The sequence below is a fragment of the Lycium barbarum genome, chromosome 4, assembly GCF_019175385.1.
Source record: "Lycium barbarum isolate Lr01 chromosome 4, ASM1917538v2, whole genome shotgun sequence".
NCBI classification, from domain to species: Eukaryota; Viridiplantae; Streptophyta; class Magnoliopsida; order Solanales; family Solanaceae; genus Lycium; species Lycium barbarum.
Window position 1 is genome coordinate 136,968,000 of NC_083340.1, and position 16,291 is coordinate 136,984,290.

Sequence of the window (16,291 nt, forward strand, 5' to 3'; positions counted from 1 at the left end):
GAAAATATTCCTTCACATGACTAGCACGTGAAGGAAAGTTCCTAGCAGCTTCCTATTTTATCCAGCTGGCTGATTTACAACGGCTGGGATTTAATTTGTGAAATAGAGATCTGTGGCTGTGATTGCTCTATGTGTTTGGCATCCAATGCCTTGGTCAACATAAAAGACTTTGAAGTGGGAAACATATTACTTGTTTTGTCTGAAATGTGTTTGGCATCCAATGACTTGGTCAATATAGAAGACTTTGAAGTGGGAAACATATTATTACTTTTTGTCTGAAACTCTTTCTCTTTCCTTGTAAACTCGTTCTCTTTCCCTTTCTCTTTCTTTTCCATTCTTCTTCTTCTTCGTTTGATTATTTCGATCTGTAATCATGGATGCATCATTCAAACTCAAGATGGTTGGATCTTCATTATCCCCCCTCAAATTGGAGGGTAGTGAAACAACCCCCAATTTGTCTAGCAAAAATTTGTGAGATGCCCCAGAGAGGGGTTTTGTGAATAGATCCGCAATCTGCTGCTTTGAAGGGACGAAGGACAAAGTAATGAGGCCGGAGACGAACTGTTGTCTTACAAAATGACAATCCAGTTCAACATGTTTCGTCCTTTCGTGAAAGACTGGGTTTTTCGCAATATGGATAGCCGCTTGGCTATCGGAGTGAACAGTCACCGGCAAGCTAGGAGGAGCGGCAAGATCTGATAGAAGCTTCACTATCCAGGTAATTTCTGCTGTCACTCTACGCATTGAACGGTATTCAGCCTCCGCAGACGATAATGATACTGAAATTTGTTTCTTTGATTTCCAGGAAATGGGTGCTCCGCCAAGGGTGATGAAAAATCCACTGACTGACCGTCGAGAGTCAGTACAAAATGCCCAGTCAGCATCGCAAAAAGCAAGTAATTCAAAAGATGAATCAGAGGAGAGGAGGATCCCTTGTCCTGGATCATTTTTCAGGTACTTCAAAACTCGAGTAGCTGCTAATAGATGTGATTCTCGTGGTTGTTGCATGTATTGACTAAGACTCAGAACTGCAAAACTTAGGTCAGGTCTAGTATGAGTCAAATAGTTGATTTTTCCCACTAGGTGTTTGTATAAAGTGGGATTGGATATCAAAGGACCATCATGTGCACTTAGTTTGGAATAGGGGTCAAGAGGAGAGGAAACTGTGGAACCTGAACAATCATATTCTTGTAAAAGGTCCAGAGTGAACTTTCTCTGATTTATTAAGAACCCCTATTTTTCCCTTAAGATTTCCATACCCATGAAATAATGAATATCACCCAAATGTTTGACCTTGAAAGTTGTGTGTAAAAAATCAGTGATGTGTTGTATTTCAACAAGATCATTACCTGTAATCAAGATGTCATCCACATAGACTGCTATGATGGAGGTAAGATTGGCATTTTGCTTGAAAAATAGTGAGTAATCATTAAGAGAACTAGAATACCCTTTAAAAGCTAAAGCACCAGCCAACTTAGCATACCATTGTCTAGATGCTTGTTTTAAACCATATAATGACTTCTTCAATAAACAAACCAATTTAGGATTAGGACAGTCCATACCTGCAGGAAATTTCATGTAAACCTCTTCCTGCAGGTCCCCATGTAGAAAGGCATTGCTTACATCAAGTTGGTGTACTTGCCATCCTTTTTTCACAGCAACAGTTAAGAGACATCTGATTGTGGTCATTTTGACCACTGGGGAAAATGTCTCAGTATAATCCACACCTTCCTACTGGATATCCCCTCTCACTACTAACCTTGCCTTTAACCTTTCTATTGTTCCATATGATCTATGTTTGACCTTGTAAACCCATTTACAAGGTAGTGGTTTCTTGCCTGGGGGCAATTCAACAATATCCCAAGTGTGATTGACCTGGAGAGCATCCAGCTCTTCTTGCATAGCTTTGCTCCATCCTGGATGTTGAGAAGCTTGTGCAAAGGAGTGTGGTTCAGTAATAGTGGATATAGAAAATAAAACTTGTTGGTTATGTAGTGATAGAGACCCAAAGGAAAAGGCATTAGGAGGATTGGGGTGAATGAAACAGGCAGTAGTAAGATCAGTCAAAATGACATGATTGCAAACATAGTCATCTAGATATGCTGGTTTTTGTCTAACTCTCCCTGATGTTCTAGTGATGACTTCATTGTGTGGGTCGTTAGACACAGTGGGGCTAGGAATATGTGAGGACCCACAGAAGGTGTTACCCATTCATACAACTGTGAACCCCCTGGGTATCTGACGCAGCTCAATTGGTGAGAGTCGTCTCCTTCGGGGGAACAAAAGGGGGGAGGTCACGGGTTCGATACCAGCCGCTGCAGCGTATATCAAATTGTCTGTTGGCACCTGCCCATACAATATCTGAGTATGTCATGTCATGTCATGTATGCATGTATGTTCATGGGGTCAGATACCCAGGGGGTTCACAGTTGTATGAATGGGTAACACCTTCTGTGGGTCCTCACAAAAAAGGCGTCTTGTGTTTGAGGATCCTACAGTATGGATGCGACCAGACGACTGTGAGGTTGCCCTCCATGACATGCATGTACACTACAACATTGTATGACTTAGATCAACAGACAGTTCGCACAGGGACTTGCCCCCATTTAATACCTCTTCACGCTGTAGCACTACGGGAGTATCGAACCCGTGACCTCAAGCCCTTTGTCTTCCACAGGGGGAATCGCCTCTTACCAGTTGAGCTGGCGCGCACACACATATAAAAGTGACCCCACTGGACACGGTTTCATAGACTCCCTAAGACACTTGAACCTAGGCTCTGATACCAAGCTTTGTCACGCCCCGAACCATGGCCTGGACGTAACACGGCACTCGGTGCCTGACTGCATGTGACCGAGCGAACCACATGACTTACTGAATCATCATAATGCATAACATAAGCGGAATATAACGTGAATGCATGATGAGCCTTTATAAAACGTATTAAGTCATAATACTTAATAAAGTACTTGTTTAAACATGAGTGCGGAAATAACATGAATGAGCCAAAATGGCTATACGACTCCGAAGGTTATACATGACATAACTGACTTGTCTAGTCTATGAAACCTCTATCATGAGTCTGACTGAAAAACATACTTACTCGGACAAGGCCCCAGCATACCTTTAGATGCATAATTAATCATAAACAAAAGTTGACTAAACCCCGAATGAGATGGGGCTCACCAATAGGCTGATACGAATGTTGTCCTACTGGGCAGATGTGTCGTCCTGTATATCAGTACCTGCATCGTGAAATGTAGGCCCCCGGGTAATAAAAGGGGACGTCAGCACATTGAATGTACTGGTATGTAAAACAACTGAATGAAATAACATGGGACATGAAATAGCATGATAAGAACTGAAACTGAAAACCTGGACATGAACATGAGCATGAGCATGAGTACATAAACATGAAATTAAAACTGAAACTGAGTACTGGAACTGAACATAATCATGAGTACTGTAAGCATGAGATAATCTGTAATAATCTGTATAGATCTGTAATACCGACATGAACCACCACGGGGAGAAACGTGGAGTCTGATCTCTGCCCGATCAGCTAAGCCATCTCGTACCTTGCCGGGGCACGAGACATGAATGGATCCAAAATCCCTCAATGGGGAAAATATGAAGGAATAGTCCTATTTAGGCGGAGCGATCCTTATCCTACGTTGGCATACGTAGTTTCAGGCTATCTGAGCCTTCTCGGTATTAATACAACTCCCGAATATGAAAATAATATAGTTGGCTAAGAAGCCCATGACTTTCGTGAATTAACTTGTACTTGTCTTGTAATCATGATTTCACGAAATAACTTGTAAACATGGTTTCATGAAATAGCTTGTAAACATGTTCTTGATTTATGGGTAATACAATAGTTCAAAATCATATATTTGTAATTGACTTGAAAACATGCTTGTAACTTGCAAAATAAAATCATACAGTTTCATATGAACATAATGAGAACACATGGGGAAGAATTCATGATTCATGGATTAAGCTAGGATTCCTAATATCCGTAATGGAAGATAGGCTTCAGTAAATTTTGCATAACTCTTTGCACAGATGTCCGTTTGTCCTCCATAATATACCGTTGGAAATCTATTTCAAAGGGCTACAACTTTCATCAAGGAAGTTTTCTCAAATTCTCAACGTAATTTCATGAAATATGACTTGAAGGCAGACGTATCAAAAACTTAGCCGATTCTATAGTATTTCAAGTGCCTTACTATTAGCCATATTGAGACGATCATATCTCCTTGTACCGATCTCTGATTGGCTTGGTCCTTATATCGTTAGAAATGTATTTCTACGTACTACAACTTCATTGATAGTACCTTCCAAAATTCCAAACCGATCAAGGAGTTATTGCTGCCCGAACTAGGCCTATCAACCATTTTCGCAAAACGTTCAAACCTTCAATGTTTCCACTAGAACTCTAATAATATGAGCTTAAACTCAGTTCCAAGATGCGGGGTGTTACAATATCTCCCCCTTGGGATCATTCGTCCTCGAATTATGGGTCATGGTTAAGAATATGTCTGGACATGGCTTGACTACATGAACACGAAGGAAACTTGACATGAAACATGGAGACTGAACTAACATGACATGGTTACATGGAAACGTGAATACTGAGACATAAACATGGGCACTGGATAGCTGACATGAGCGTGGAACATGAGACATAACATGACATGGGGCATAGAAACTGACATGACATAGTGTCATGAAAACATCAATGCCCAAACATGAGACATGAATAACGAATACATGAACTCGATCGTGAAACGTGAGGCTTGAATACATAAGGGACATTATAACTCTTCTCCAAAATGTCATTAAGCCATCATTATGTCGATACTCATAATTCTTGCTCGACACACAACATATACCTTGCTTTCCTTAACAACTTTCGTCTCCTACCTCAAATGTCTTTGAAATCTCATTTGGAATCATTAAATATTACTTCTTACTTGTCAACATGTCGTATACGTCATACCCTTCGTGGGTCTATTCGCGGTATGCTAACGGAGAAATTTCCTAGGTGTAACATTCTCCCCCCCTATTGGAACATACGTCCTCAAATGATAACATTCGGGATTCTACAAAAATTTCGCCAGAGTTTCCCCTGTAATATGGCACTACCAACCTGTCACAACAGCCCATAATATCATTGTCTCACAGGGCTACATCACAATAGCACTATACATTGGCCACACACGACCAAAAGCATGAAAAGAAAGCTTACATACCTCAAAATCTTGGTGCTTCATCATAAATCTCTTCTGTCTCACATTTGTGTAAAATTTCTGGAAATTCTGCGCCATTTTCAAACGCTTCTGTATCAACTTGACTTTCTCCATAGCTTGATAAACCAAACCTGGTCCTAGCAACTCTGCTTCACCAATTTCTAACCAACCAATTGGTGATCTACACCTTCGCCCATACAGAGCTTCAAATGGATCCATCCCAATACTAGCTTGATAATTATTATTATACGAAAACTCAATGAGAGACAGGTGATCATCCCAATTACCATTGAAATCAAGGACACATGGTTACTGAACTAAATGAATACAACAACAACAACAACAACAACCCAGTGAAATACCACATCTTGGGGTCTGGGGAGGGTATAATGTACGCAGACCTTACTCCTACCAAGGTAGGATGGCTGTTTCCGAGAGACCCTCGGCTCAATAGAAGCATAAAAAGGGGGGTCAGATAAGATTAAAAGATTTAAAATGATATTGCAATGAAATAATTCAAGCGACACAGTAAAACAGGATAATCAAGGAATTCAAAGCGACTGAACTAAATGAATACATGACTACTAAACTGTTGAGATACGAAATTGAATGTCTATTGAACTGACTGAAGACTGGCTGACTGAATACTGAGCTAACTGAATACTGGATTAGCTGAATACTGAGCTGGCATGAATACGTGAGTACTGGACTGATACCTGAGTACTAAGCTGACATAAATATCTGAATATTGAACTAACATGAGTATCATAACATGAGATCTGAATAGCGTATCTGTCTGACCATTTGTCTGAGGATGAAAAGCTGTGCTATGGTTCACCTCCGTACCCAAATCCTTTCTGAAAGGATTTTCAGAAATTCGCTGTGAACTGAGCACCAAAATCTGAAATAATGGACACTAGGGTCCCATACAATCCGGAAATTTCATTAACATATGACTTGGCATAATCTTCTTGTTCAATCTGTGGTCTTAACTGGCAAGAAGTGCGCTGACTTCGTAAGTCTGTCCACAATCACCGAAATTAAATCATACTTCCTAGCTGAACGAGGTGGACCTGATACAAAGCCCATATTGATCATTTCCCATTTCCAGACAGGAATATCAACATTCTGAGTCAAGCCACCAGGCCTCTGGTGTTCGGCTTTCACCTGCTGACAATTCGAGCACTTAGCTACAAAATCTGCCGCATCCTTCTTCATATCGTTCCACCAGTAAATCTCCTTGATATCATGATACACCTTAGTGGAACCTGGGTAAAAGGGAATACCTGGAATTGTGAGCTTCTGACATAATTCGCTCTCTGAGTCCATCAACATCTGGAACGCATAATCTGTCTCGATATCTCAAGGTACCATTATCTCTCTCCTGTTCAAAAGCTAAGGCTTTCTATTCGTGAATCCTCTCTTTCATCCGCAGCAAGTAGGAATCACCAAACTGCTTCTCTCTAACTTCAATGACTAAGCAGGAATGCCATGTTCTGGGCAATAACTCCACCCACTTCGGAGTCTGAAAGTCGAATTCCTAGCTTGGATAAGCAGTGAACTTCTTTCACCTTAGTTCTTTTGTCTGCCTAAATCAGGAGTTGTACTTCCCATACTTGATTTTGTTTTTGACTCATATCGGAGCAATTCCTCATGGGGAAAAACTAAATTTACTTACATGAACGGGTTGCTACTGTATTCATAACTGGCATACTCCATCTAAACGACTTAACTCTGCTCACGCTGTAAATATTAGGACAACCCCTTTTGAAAACTCCTAAAGGCTATTCTTCTGTAGTTTGCTCTTTTACGGATTAGCTGATTTCTTCTTCCACTAATCACTCTACTCTGAACTTAACTTAAGCCCTTGGTTTCTAACATACATTCGGATGTATCCGAACTGCCACCCACTCAAGGTGTTCATCTGAATAGGAAATCAAATTATATTTCTCAAGGTCAGCCGTACTCGTAACTTAGTCAAATCTTATCATTACTGTTGACATGGCTTTTCCAGACATATTACGAACTTATATCTTATTTTCCTTCTATTTCTAGGAAAAATTTGGCAGAGTTTCCTCTGTATTTCTTACTATCCCAAAACCTGCACGCAGGAAATACCAACAATGCCTCACAAGGCCAACATATATACATATATCATATCATATCGTAGCCACATAGGGGTCCCAATTTCGACAACAGTATAAAAATGATGAACTTACCTCATATGTCCAACTCAACTGTACCTGTTACACTTTCCTGTTTATTTTCCCTTTCAATCTTTAACTGCAGATGGAATGGGTCCTGATGACTTCCGGTAGAAAACTGTCTACCACCACTCCCTTGAGATCCTCCATGATCTACCTTTTTCCTGTTGACTTAGCTCCTTTTCTAATTTCTCTGATATCCTCTCCCTGTTGTATTCCATTCTCCTTTCTCAAGAACATCATTATCATTCAACATACCATTCATTCCACTACACCCCTTCTCGGCAACTTACATTGTATTCCACTTTCAATAGCACTTGAAGTCTCATTCGTTACCAGTAAGTACTGCCCAATTGTACCCCCTATGAGTAAACATCCTTACTTGGACCTTGAATTTTCTGTTCATCTCCTGCGCATTCGAAACGTACGTAATTCGAGAGGAAAAGAAGTTTCTTATTGCTCTAAGCTTCATGGCACGATCTAGAGTAGAAAGAAATGACACAATCCTGAATGTCTTGGTGGTCAACTGTTTATATGTGTGGCGCGCACACACATATAAAAGTGACCCCACTGGACACGGTTTCATAGACTCCCTAAGACACTTGAACCTAGGCTCTGATACCAAGCTTTGTCACGCCCCGAACCATGGCCTGGACGTAACACGGCACTCGGTGCCTGACTGCATGTGACTGAGCGAACCACATGACTTACTGAATCATCATAATGCATAACATAAGCGGAATATAACGTGAATGCATGATGAGCCTTTATAAAACGTATTAAGTCATAATACTTAATAAAGTACTTGTTTAAACATGAGTGCGGAAATAACATGAATGAGCCAAAATGGCTATACGACTCTGAAGGTTATACATGACATAACTGACTTGTCTAGTCTATGAAACCTCTATCATGAGTCTGACTGAAAAACATACTTACTCGGACAAGGCCCCAGCATACCTTTAGATGCATAATTAATCATAAACAAAAGTTGACTAAACCCCGAATGAGATGGGGCTCACCAATAGGCTGATACGAATGTTGTCCTACTGGGCAGATGTGTCGTCCTGTATATCAGTACCTGCATCGTGAAATGTAGGCCCCCGGGTAATAAAAGGGGACGTCAGCACATTGAATGTACTGGTATGTAAAACAACTGAATGAAATAACATGGGACATGAAATAGCATGATAAGAACTGAAACTGAAAACCTGGACATGAACATGAGCATGAGCATGAGTACATAAACATGAAATTAAAACTGAAACTGAGTACTGGAACTGAACATAATCATGAGTACTGTAAGCATGAGATAATCTGTAATAATATGTATAGATCTGTAATACCGACATGAACCACCACGGGGAGAAACGTGGAGTCTGATCTCTGCCCGATCAGCTAAGCCATCTCGTACCTTGCCGGGGCACGAGACATGAACATGACATGAATGGATCCAAAATCCCTCAATGGGGAAAATTTGAAGGAATCGTCCTATTTAGGCGGAGCGATCCTTATCCTACGTTGGCATACGTAGTTTCAGGCTATCTGAGCCTTCTCGGTATTAATACAACTCCCGAACATGGAAATAATATAGTTGGCTAAGAAGCCCATGACTTTCGTGAATTAACTTGTACTTGTCTTGTAATCATGATTTCACGAAATAACTTGTAAACATGGTTTCATGAAATAGCTTGTAAACATGTTCTTGATTTATGGGTAATACAATAGTTCAAAATCATATATTTGTAATTGACTTGAAAACATGCTTGTAACTTGCAAAATAAAATCATACAGTTTCATATGAACATAATGAGAACACATGGGGAAGAATTCATGATTCATGGATTAAGCTAGGATTCCTAATATCCGTAATGGAAGATTAGGAATACAATAACGAACATAGATACAAAATTCATGTACATACATACATAATTATGGGCTACCAATATGTTGGGTTTAATGCCCTAGGATTTGAACTTCATAGATTTTACGAAACGGATCATGTGGATGGACGTAGAGATTCCCACATGTGGATGGAAGTTCTACATACCTTAACTTCCTGCTTTTGAGCGTATTTCAATGTTCGTCAACCCTTTCAACTTTGATCTATATCAATACAAGTCAAAGGGATTCTATATTAGCAATAATATTCATGCTTTGGTCATCTAAGCATTTTATCAAACACTTAGTGGGCATGAAGCTCCACAGTCTCCATCAATGGTGATTTCTTCACCCAATTCCCATTCTATTACTTCTAGGTGATTCTACAATCTTAATTAGATGTAATTAACATCATTCTTCATCACCCATATGAATACAACAATCCCAAGTCAACAATCCAAAAACCCTAGCATAGTTCATATAATTCTCTTTGTCAAACCCATTTACTATTCTCCCAAGAACTCATCAATTCACAACTATAAATGTTTAGAGGGTAGAAACATTACCTTTTTGAAATCCAATCCTCTTGAATTCGGGCTCTAGGGTTTTCACCTCTAACTATAGTGTTCCAATCACAACTCTATAGATTAGAAGAGTTTACTCAAATTAGAAAGGGATTAGGGACTTGGATTCAATCTAGAATCATGATAGAAACTTACCTTGGAAGATCTTGAGGTTTGAGACTTGTTCTCTATGAGTTTAGAGAGAATTTTCGTGAATGGGGCTGGGGAAATAAATTCCAAATCCCAAATATAACTAAAAAAACGCGTAAACCCGACCTTTGACCCGAAAACGTACTTAACGGACCAAACGACGGTTCAAAGGACGAACCGTCGATCAGATCGACGGAGCGTCGATCTGCTCCGTCGAATTGATCAAATTTCCAGTGAACAATACACAATCGACGGTTCAAAGGACGAACCGTCGATCAGATCGACGGAGCGTCGATCTTCCCGTCGAAGTCACCAATTTTCCAACGAAGATAGGCTTCAGTAAAATGGGCATAACTCTTTGCACAGATGTCCGTTTGTCCTCCATAATATACCGTTGGAAATCTATTTGAAAGGGATACAACTTTCATCAAGGAAGTTTTCTCAAATTCCCAACGTATTTTCATGAAATTTGACTGGAAGGCAGACGTATCAAAAACTTAGCCGATTCTATAGGATTTCAAGTGCCTTACTATTAGCCATATTGATACGATCATATCTCCTTGCACCGATCTCTGATTGGCTTGGTCCTTATATCGTTAGAAAGGTATTTCTACGTACTACAACTTCATTGATAGTACCTTCCAAAATTCCAAACCGATCAAGGAGTTATTGCTGCCCGAACTAGGCCTATCAACCATTTTCGCAAAACGTTCAAACCTTCAATGTTTCCACTAGAACTCTAATAATATGAGCTTAAACTCAGTTCCAAGATGCGGGGTGTTACAGAATAGAAGTTGGAGTGGAATTGGTAGCTGTGTCATCAGTCTGATGAAGTGGAGCTGTGTCATCAGTGGGTGATGGCATAGAAAAAATGGTAGGTGGAGAGTTCAAATTAGATGCAAATGGGAATTGTTGCTCAAAAAATTTAACATCTCTGGAGACAAAAACCCTCTTGGTGGATAAATCCATCACTTTGTACCCTTTTTGTCCTTGTGGATACCCCAAGAAAACACAAGCTACTGCCCTAGGATCAAACTTTGTTCTGTGTTGTGCTAAAGTTGAAGCATAGCACAAACAACCAAAACACCTCAAGTTATCATACCGTGGTCTATTTCCAAGCAAAACCTCATGTGGTGTCTTTCCTTGCAACACCCTGGAAGGAAACCTATTGATAAGATGTGTTGCAGTCAATATACACTCTCCCCAAAAAGGACTAGGTAAGTGTGACTGAAACATCAGACCCCTGGCAATTTCCAGGAGGTGTCTATGTTTTCTTTCAACTACTCCATTCTGCTGGGGGGTCCCTACATATGATGTTTGGTGTATTATCCCTTGAGATTTGAGAAAAAGGGCTTCTTGTGTTCCTTTACCCAATTCTAGTGCATTATCAGACCTTATAACCTTCACCTTAGCATTGAATTGCCTTTCAACCATGATCAGAAAATCCTTTAAAATAGGAAAAGCATTACACTTAGAACTCAATAAGAAGGTCCAAGTTCCCTTACTAAAATCATCTACTATAGTGAGAAAGTATTTGTATCCATTGTGAGTACATGTCTTATATGGTCCCCATGTGTCAATATGAATTAGATCAAAGTTTCTTTTAGACTGGATTTGACTTAGGGGAAAGGGTAGCCTAATCTGCCTGGCTTTAGGACACACATCACAAATATGTTGGAAAATTGATAAAAGGAAACTTTCTCATTACTGAATAAGGGACATGTCCCAATCTTACATGCCACAGATTTATACTAGGAACTACATTTGCTGAAACTGGAAGAAAAAATGACTTAGACTGAGGAATGGAATTGCTTCCTTCTTGATATGAAACTACACTGTCATATGAAATAGACTTAGACTTAGGACTAGGCTGCAACAAGTAGAGTCCTTCTTTTGCCTCACCAAAAGCTTGAGTGTTCCTCATTAAAGGGTCCTGTAATATGCAGCCACTAAGAGTAAATAACACATCACATCTAAACTGATTGCATAACTTATGAACTGATATTAAGTTATATTTGAAATCTGGTACATGGAGGACATTTTTTAAGGTAATTTTAGGAAGAATAGAGACACTTCCTGCCTGAGTCACAATGATCCTAAAGGAATTAGGTAAAGCGATACTAATGGAAACAGGAAGGATAGATAAAGAAATAAAAGATTTAGCATCAAAACACATGTGTTCTGATGCTCCCGAATCAATAATCCAGGTGGAAGTGTTAAAAACAGATAAGCAAGTGCCTGAATACTTTAGAATTGTACCAGCAATTGCTCCTGCATTGAACCCAACATTTGAACTGTTTGAACTTCCTGTTTGTCCCATCTTTACTTCTTTAATCACTTGCTGAACCAGATCTGCATATTGATCCCTGCTCATATATGGAATAGGATTGTTGTCCTTACTTATGTGTGGAATTGGATTACTGTGATGGTTGTTGGATGCCTCCCCTTTAGCAAACACTGTATCCTCCTCAGTAACTAATCCATTTGCCTTTGCTTGATAGGGTTTAACCTTTGTGAATTCAAAATCCTCAGGAAAACCATGAAGCCTGTGACAATCATCCTCTGTATGACCTGTCCTCCCACAGTATGTGCAGCTCACATTTCGGTTGTATTTGTTTTTCCTAGGTTTATACTTTGAAAAATTTTTGTTGTTCCTTGGTGTGTGGTTGCCAAACCTTTGCTGTGGTTGAGTTGATGCTTTAAAATTTTGATTCCCATTTCTCTGATAATTTCTGCCTTGTGAAGTCACCATGAACGAGGCAGATTCAGTAGTGTGGTTAGTGTTGGCATATGCTTCTCTTTGATTTTCATCTTGTAAAAGCAAAGAGTATGCCAGATCCATACTGGGTAATGGGTTCATCATGAGGATATTTCCTCTTGCCTGTGTGTATATATCGTTTAACCCCATTAAAAATTGTATCAATCTTTGGCCCTCTAAAGACTTCATTAGTTTGGCTTTTCCTTGACACACACATACACATGAACAGCATATGACAACATCAAGTGCATCTAGTTCATCCCATATTCTTTTCAGTTTGGTAAAATACCCTGCAATGTCATTATTTCCTTGAACAAGTCCCGATAATTCCTTTTGTAAATGATAGAGTTTGGCTCCATTTGACTTGCCAAACCTTTGCTCAAGGATGTCCCCAAGTTCCTTTGCTGTTTTAGAACTCATTACACTATCTGCAATCTCCTTTGTTAGTGCATTTGAGATCCAACAAATAATCATATCGTTAACACAACTCCATTGTTCATATTCTTCTGATTTCAGATCTGGAGCCTTACAAGCTCCATTGATGAATCCAAGTTTTCTCTTGGCTGATAAGGCTAGGAGAATAGATCTCCTCCAACCTGGACATCCTTTGCCATCAAACACATTGTTAATTAAAGCCATTCCAGGGGAATCAGAGTTATTCAGATGATAAGGGTGACTGTTACTATAAGTGATGGTTTTGTCTACACTGCTTGAATGTACATTTGGTGTTGCATCAGCCATTTTGATTGTATATGAACGGTCATTTCTTCATTTATGTACTTAATGATGCCTTAAAGAATCTTAGAAATGTGAATAAAGAGTGCCAACTTTATGTAATTCCATGACTGAGACAGTTCAGCACTACTCCACGGTTAGGATGCCCCTCTCAATTTATGGTTTTGTCTACACTGCTTGAATGTACATTTGGTGTTGCATCAGCCATTTTGGTTTATTGGGAGGTTGAAGGTGAATGAAGATGATTTTAATGAAGGCTTCAGATCGAGCTCAAGTCTGCTCTGATACCATAAAAGAAGACACTGATTTTGATGATTTTCACCTTGTATTCATTTATCTGTTCATTCCTATATATACACGTTATTGTAAATAAAAGGCTAAGAAAAATACTAAAACCTATACACTTGTCTACTTATGATTTGTACAGTTGTGTAACAGAAAATATTCCTTCACATGACTAACACGTGAAGGAAAGTCAACATAGAAGACTTTGAAGTGGGAAACATATTACTTTTTTTGTCTGAAATGTGTTTGGCATCTAATGCCTTGGTCAATATAGAAGAATTTGAAGTGGGAAACATATTATTACTTTTTGTCTGAAACTCTTTCTCTTTCCTTGTAAACTCGTTCTCTTTCCCTTTCTCTTTCTTTTCCATTCTTCTTTTTCTTCGTTTGATTATTTCGATCTGTAATCATGGATGCATCATTCAAACTCAAGATGGTTGGATCTTCATTAACACTTTTTGTGTGGAAAAAATTGTTTTCCATGCAAAAGGTTCTTCCTGGAAGATGTTTTACCTCAAGAAATAAGTTTCTGAATCAGATTCCAAAGTTTGGTTGGTACAGAAGTAAGGTGACATGGTAATCATACAAAGATTGACAGCAAGCTGGTAGAAAAAATGACATGGAGTAAGAGTTGCAATATTTATAAAGGAAAAGGACTTCCATCTATATAAGTGACATAAATCATTTCATAGTTTTGTGGAAATCATTTTCTTTGAGAAAACTATTCCAATAATTCGAGATAACCAAATTTTGAAAAATGATTTCATCAGGAAAAACATGTAAGATAACATTTTTTGGAAAAATAATGTCTATCATACCAAATCCATCTCCATCCATCAACAAGTCAACAGAACTTGAGTCCTTAGCCACCTTTTCTTATTACTTCCTTCTTTTTTGTCGATTTATCATCTTATCATATATTATACTGAAAGTGGGAAGATATCAAGTCTAAAACCAAATTACCAAAATGCCCAATAGAAAAAGATGACGAACCATTTTGCCGTGTTCTTCTACTCCTATTAATCAAATGAATAAAAATAATAATTTAGCTACACTAAATTGGAAACAGGAGGGCTCTTCCATCTTCCCGTACTTATTGTTCTTTTTGGCTTTCATACCAGTAAAATCATTAACCAAATTTTATTTAAATATTCCTGTGTCTTTGATAAATTACACAATGAAGTGTTGTTTCAAAAGCTATATTGATTCTTTCAAATTCCACTAATTTATTATGTTAAAAAATTATAGAGAAGCTAAGGAGTTAAAAATTAAAGAGTAATTAATTTAACGCTGACCAAATTCATTTGATTGTATATGAACGGTCATTTCTTCATTTATGTACTTAATGATGCCTTAAAGAATCTTAGAAATGTGAATAAAGAGTGCCAACTTTATGTAATTCCATGACTGAGACAGTTCAGCACTACTCCACGGTTAGGATGCCCCTCTCAATTTATTTTCTCTAATCATTTTGATTTTTACAGAAATTGGAAGGTTGTTGGTGATCCATGTATTCGTGCCTATGTTCCTTAGATTATTGTTTCTTGTCTCTGTATTGTTAAATTAAGAGCAATTAATTAAGTTCTTCATCCCTTTGGTACACATTTTCCTTTGTCATTTTTTTTATTTTTTATTTTTTAAATTCGTAGCAAAGCCACACAAATCTAATGCTAAAGTTTCGATGTCAGCTAGCTGCAAAAGATAAAAAAATCGCCTTCCTATATCATTAGAGCAATAAGTTCTCATGGAAAGTTTAATCTGATGGATTTTTAGGTTCCAATGTGTGATGAACTTTGGATGCGTACAGCTAGAAAGGTTATGGCCTCCCTATATCTTTCCCTATAGAGATTTTACAATTACATTCTTATCTATTAATGATTCAAAGATTCGATTTCAGAGATGGTCACTTAATTTTTTACACTATTTCAATTAAAGTCACTAGACTATTTTTTAACTATAAAGATCACTTAACAAAATCGGTAATATTCTTTTTATTAAGGGACTGTTTGGAAAGCCACCCAGGTAATTGGAATTAAGTGTAATTGGGTGTAATTACACAGTTTGATCTATTTTTTTGATCAAGTAATTACACAATTAGATGAGAATTGGGTGTAATTACACTGTCCAATTCTCAAGGGGGTGAGAATAGGGGGTAATTATACCCTGAATTCTAGGCCTGCTTTTTTGTTTCTTTCTTTTTTGTTTTATTTTAATTTATTTTTATTTTTACTTTTTACTTTTATTTTTTAATTTTTTTTAATTTATCTTTCATTTCCTTTCTTCTCGTTTCCAACCTTTACTTCTTGTGGTTCCATGTAATTGCCCTTATTTTTTATGTTTATTTAATTTTATTAATCAGCATAACCGTGTTATTATTCTAATTTCTGAAACTACACCTCTTTATATTAGAAAGAATGAGTCATTAACAAACTTGACATTTAATGAGTGACGCTAATTATT

The 16,291-nt window shown here is 38.2% G+C and overlaps 1 long non-coding RNA gene across 1 annotated transcript; it reads left to right on the plus strand.

The window, feature by feature from the left end:
- The first annotated feature begins 169 nt into the window (after nucleotides 1-169).
- On the plus strand, nucleotides 170-15,340 carry LOC132638668 (uncharacterized). The gene is made up of 3 exons (XR_009581847.1): nucleotides 170-718; nucleotides 806-954; nucleotides 13,328-15,340. It is a non-coding gene; the product is annotated as an uncharacterized LOC132638668 (long non-coding RNA).
- Nucleotides 15,341-16,291: the final 951 nt, after the last annotated feature.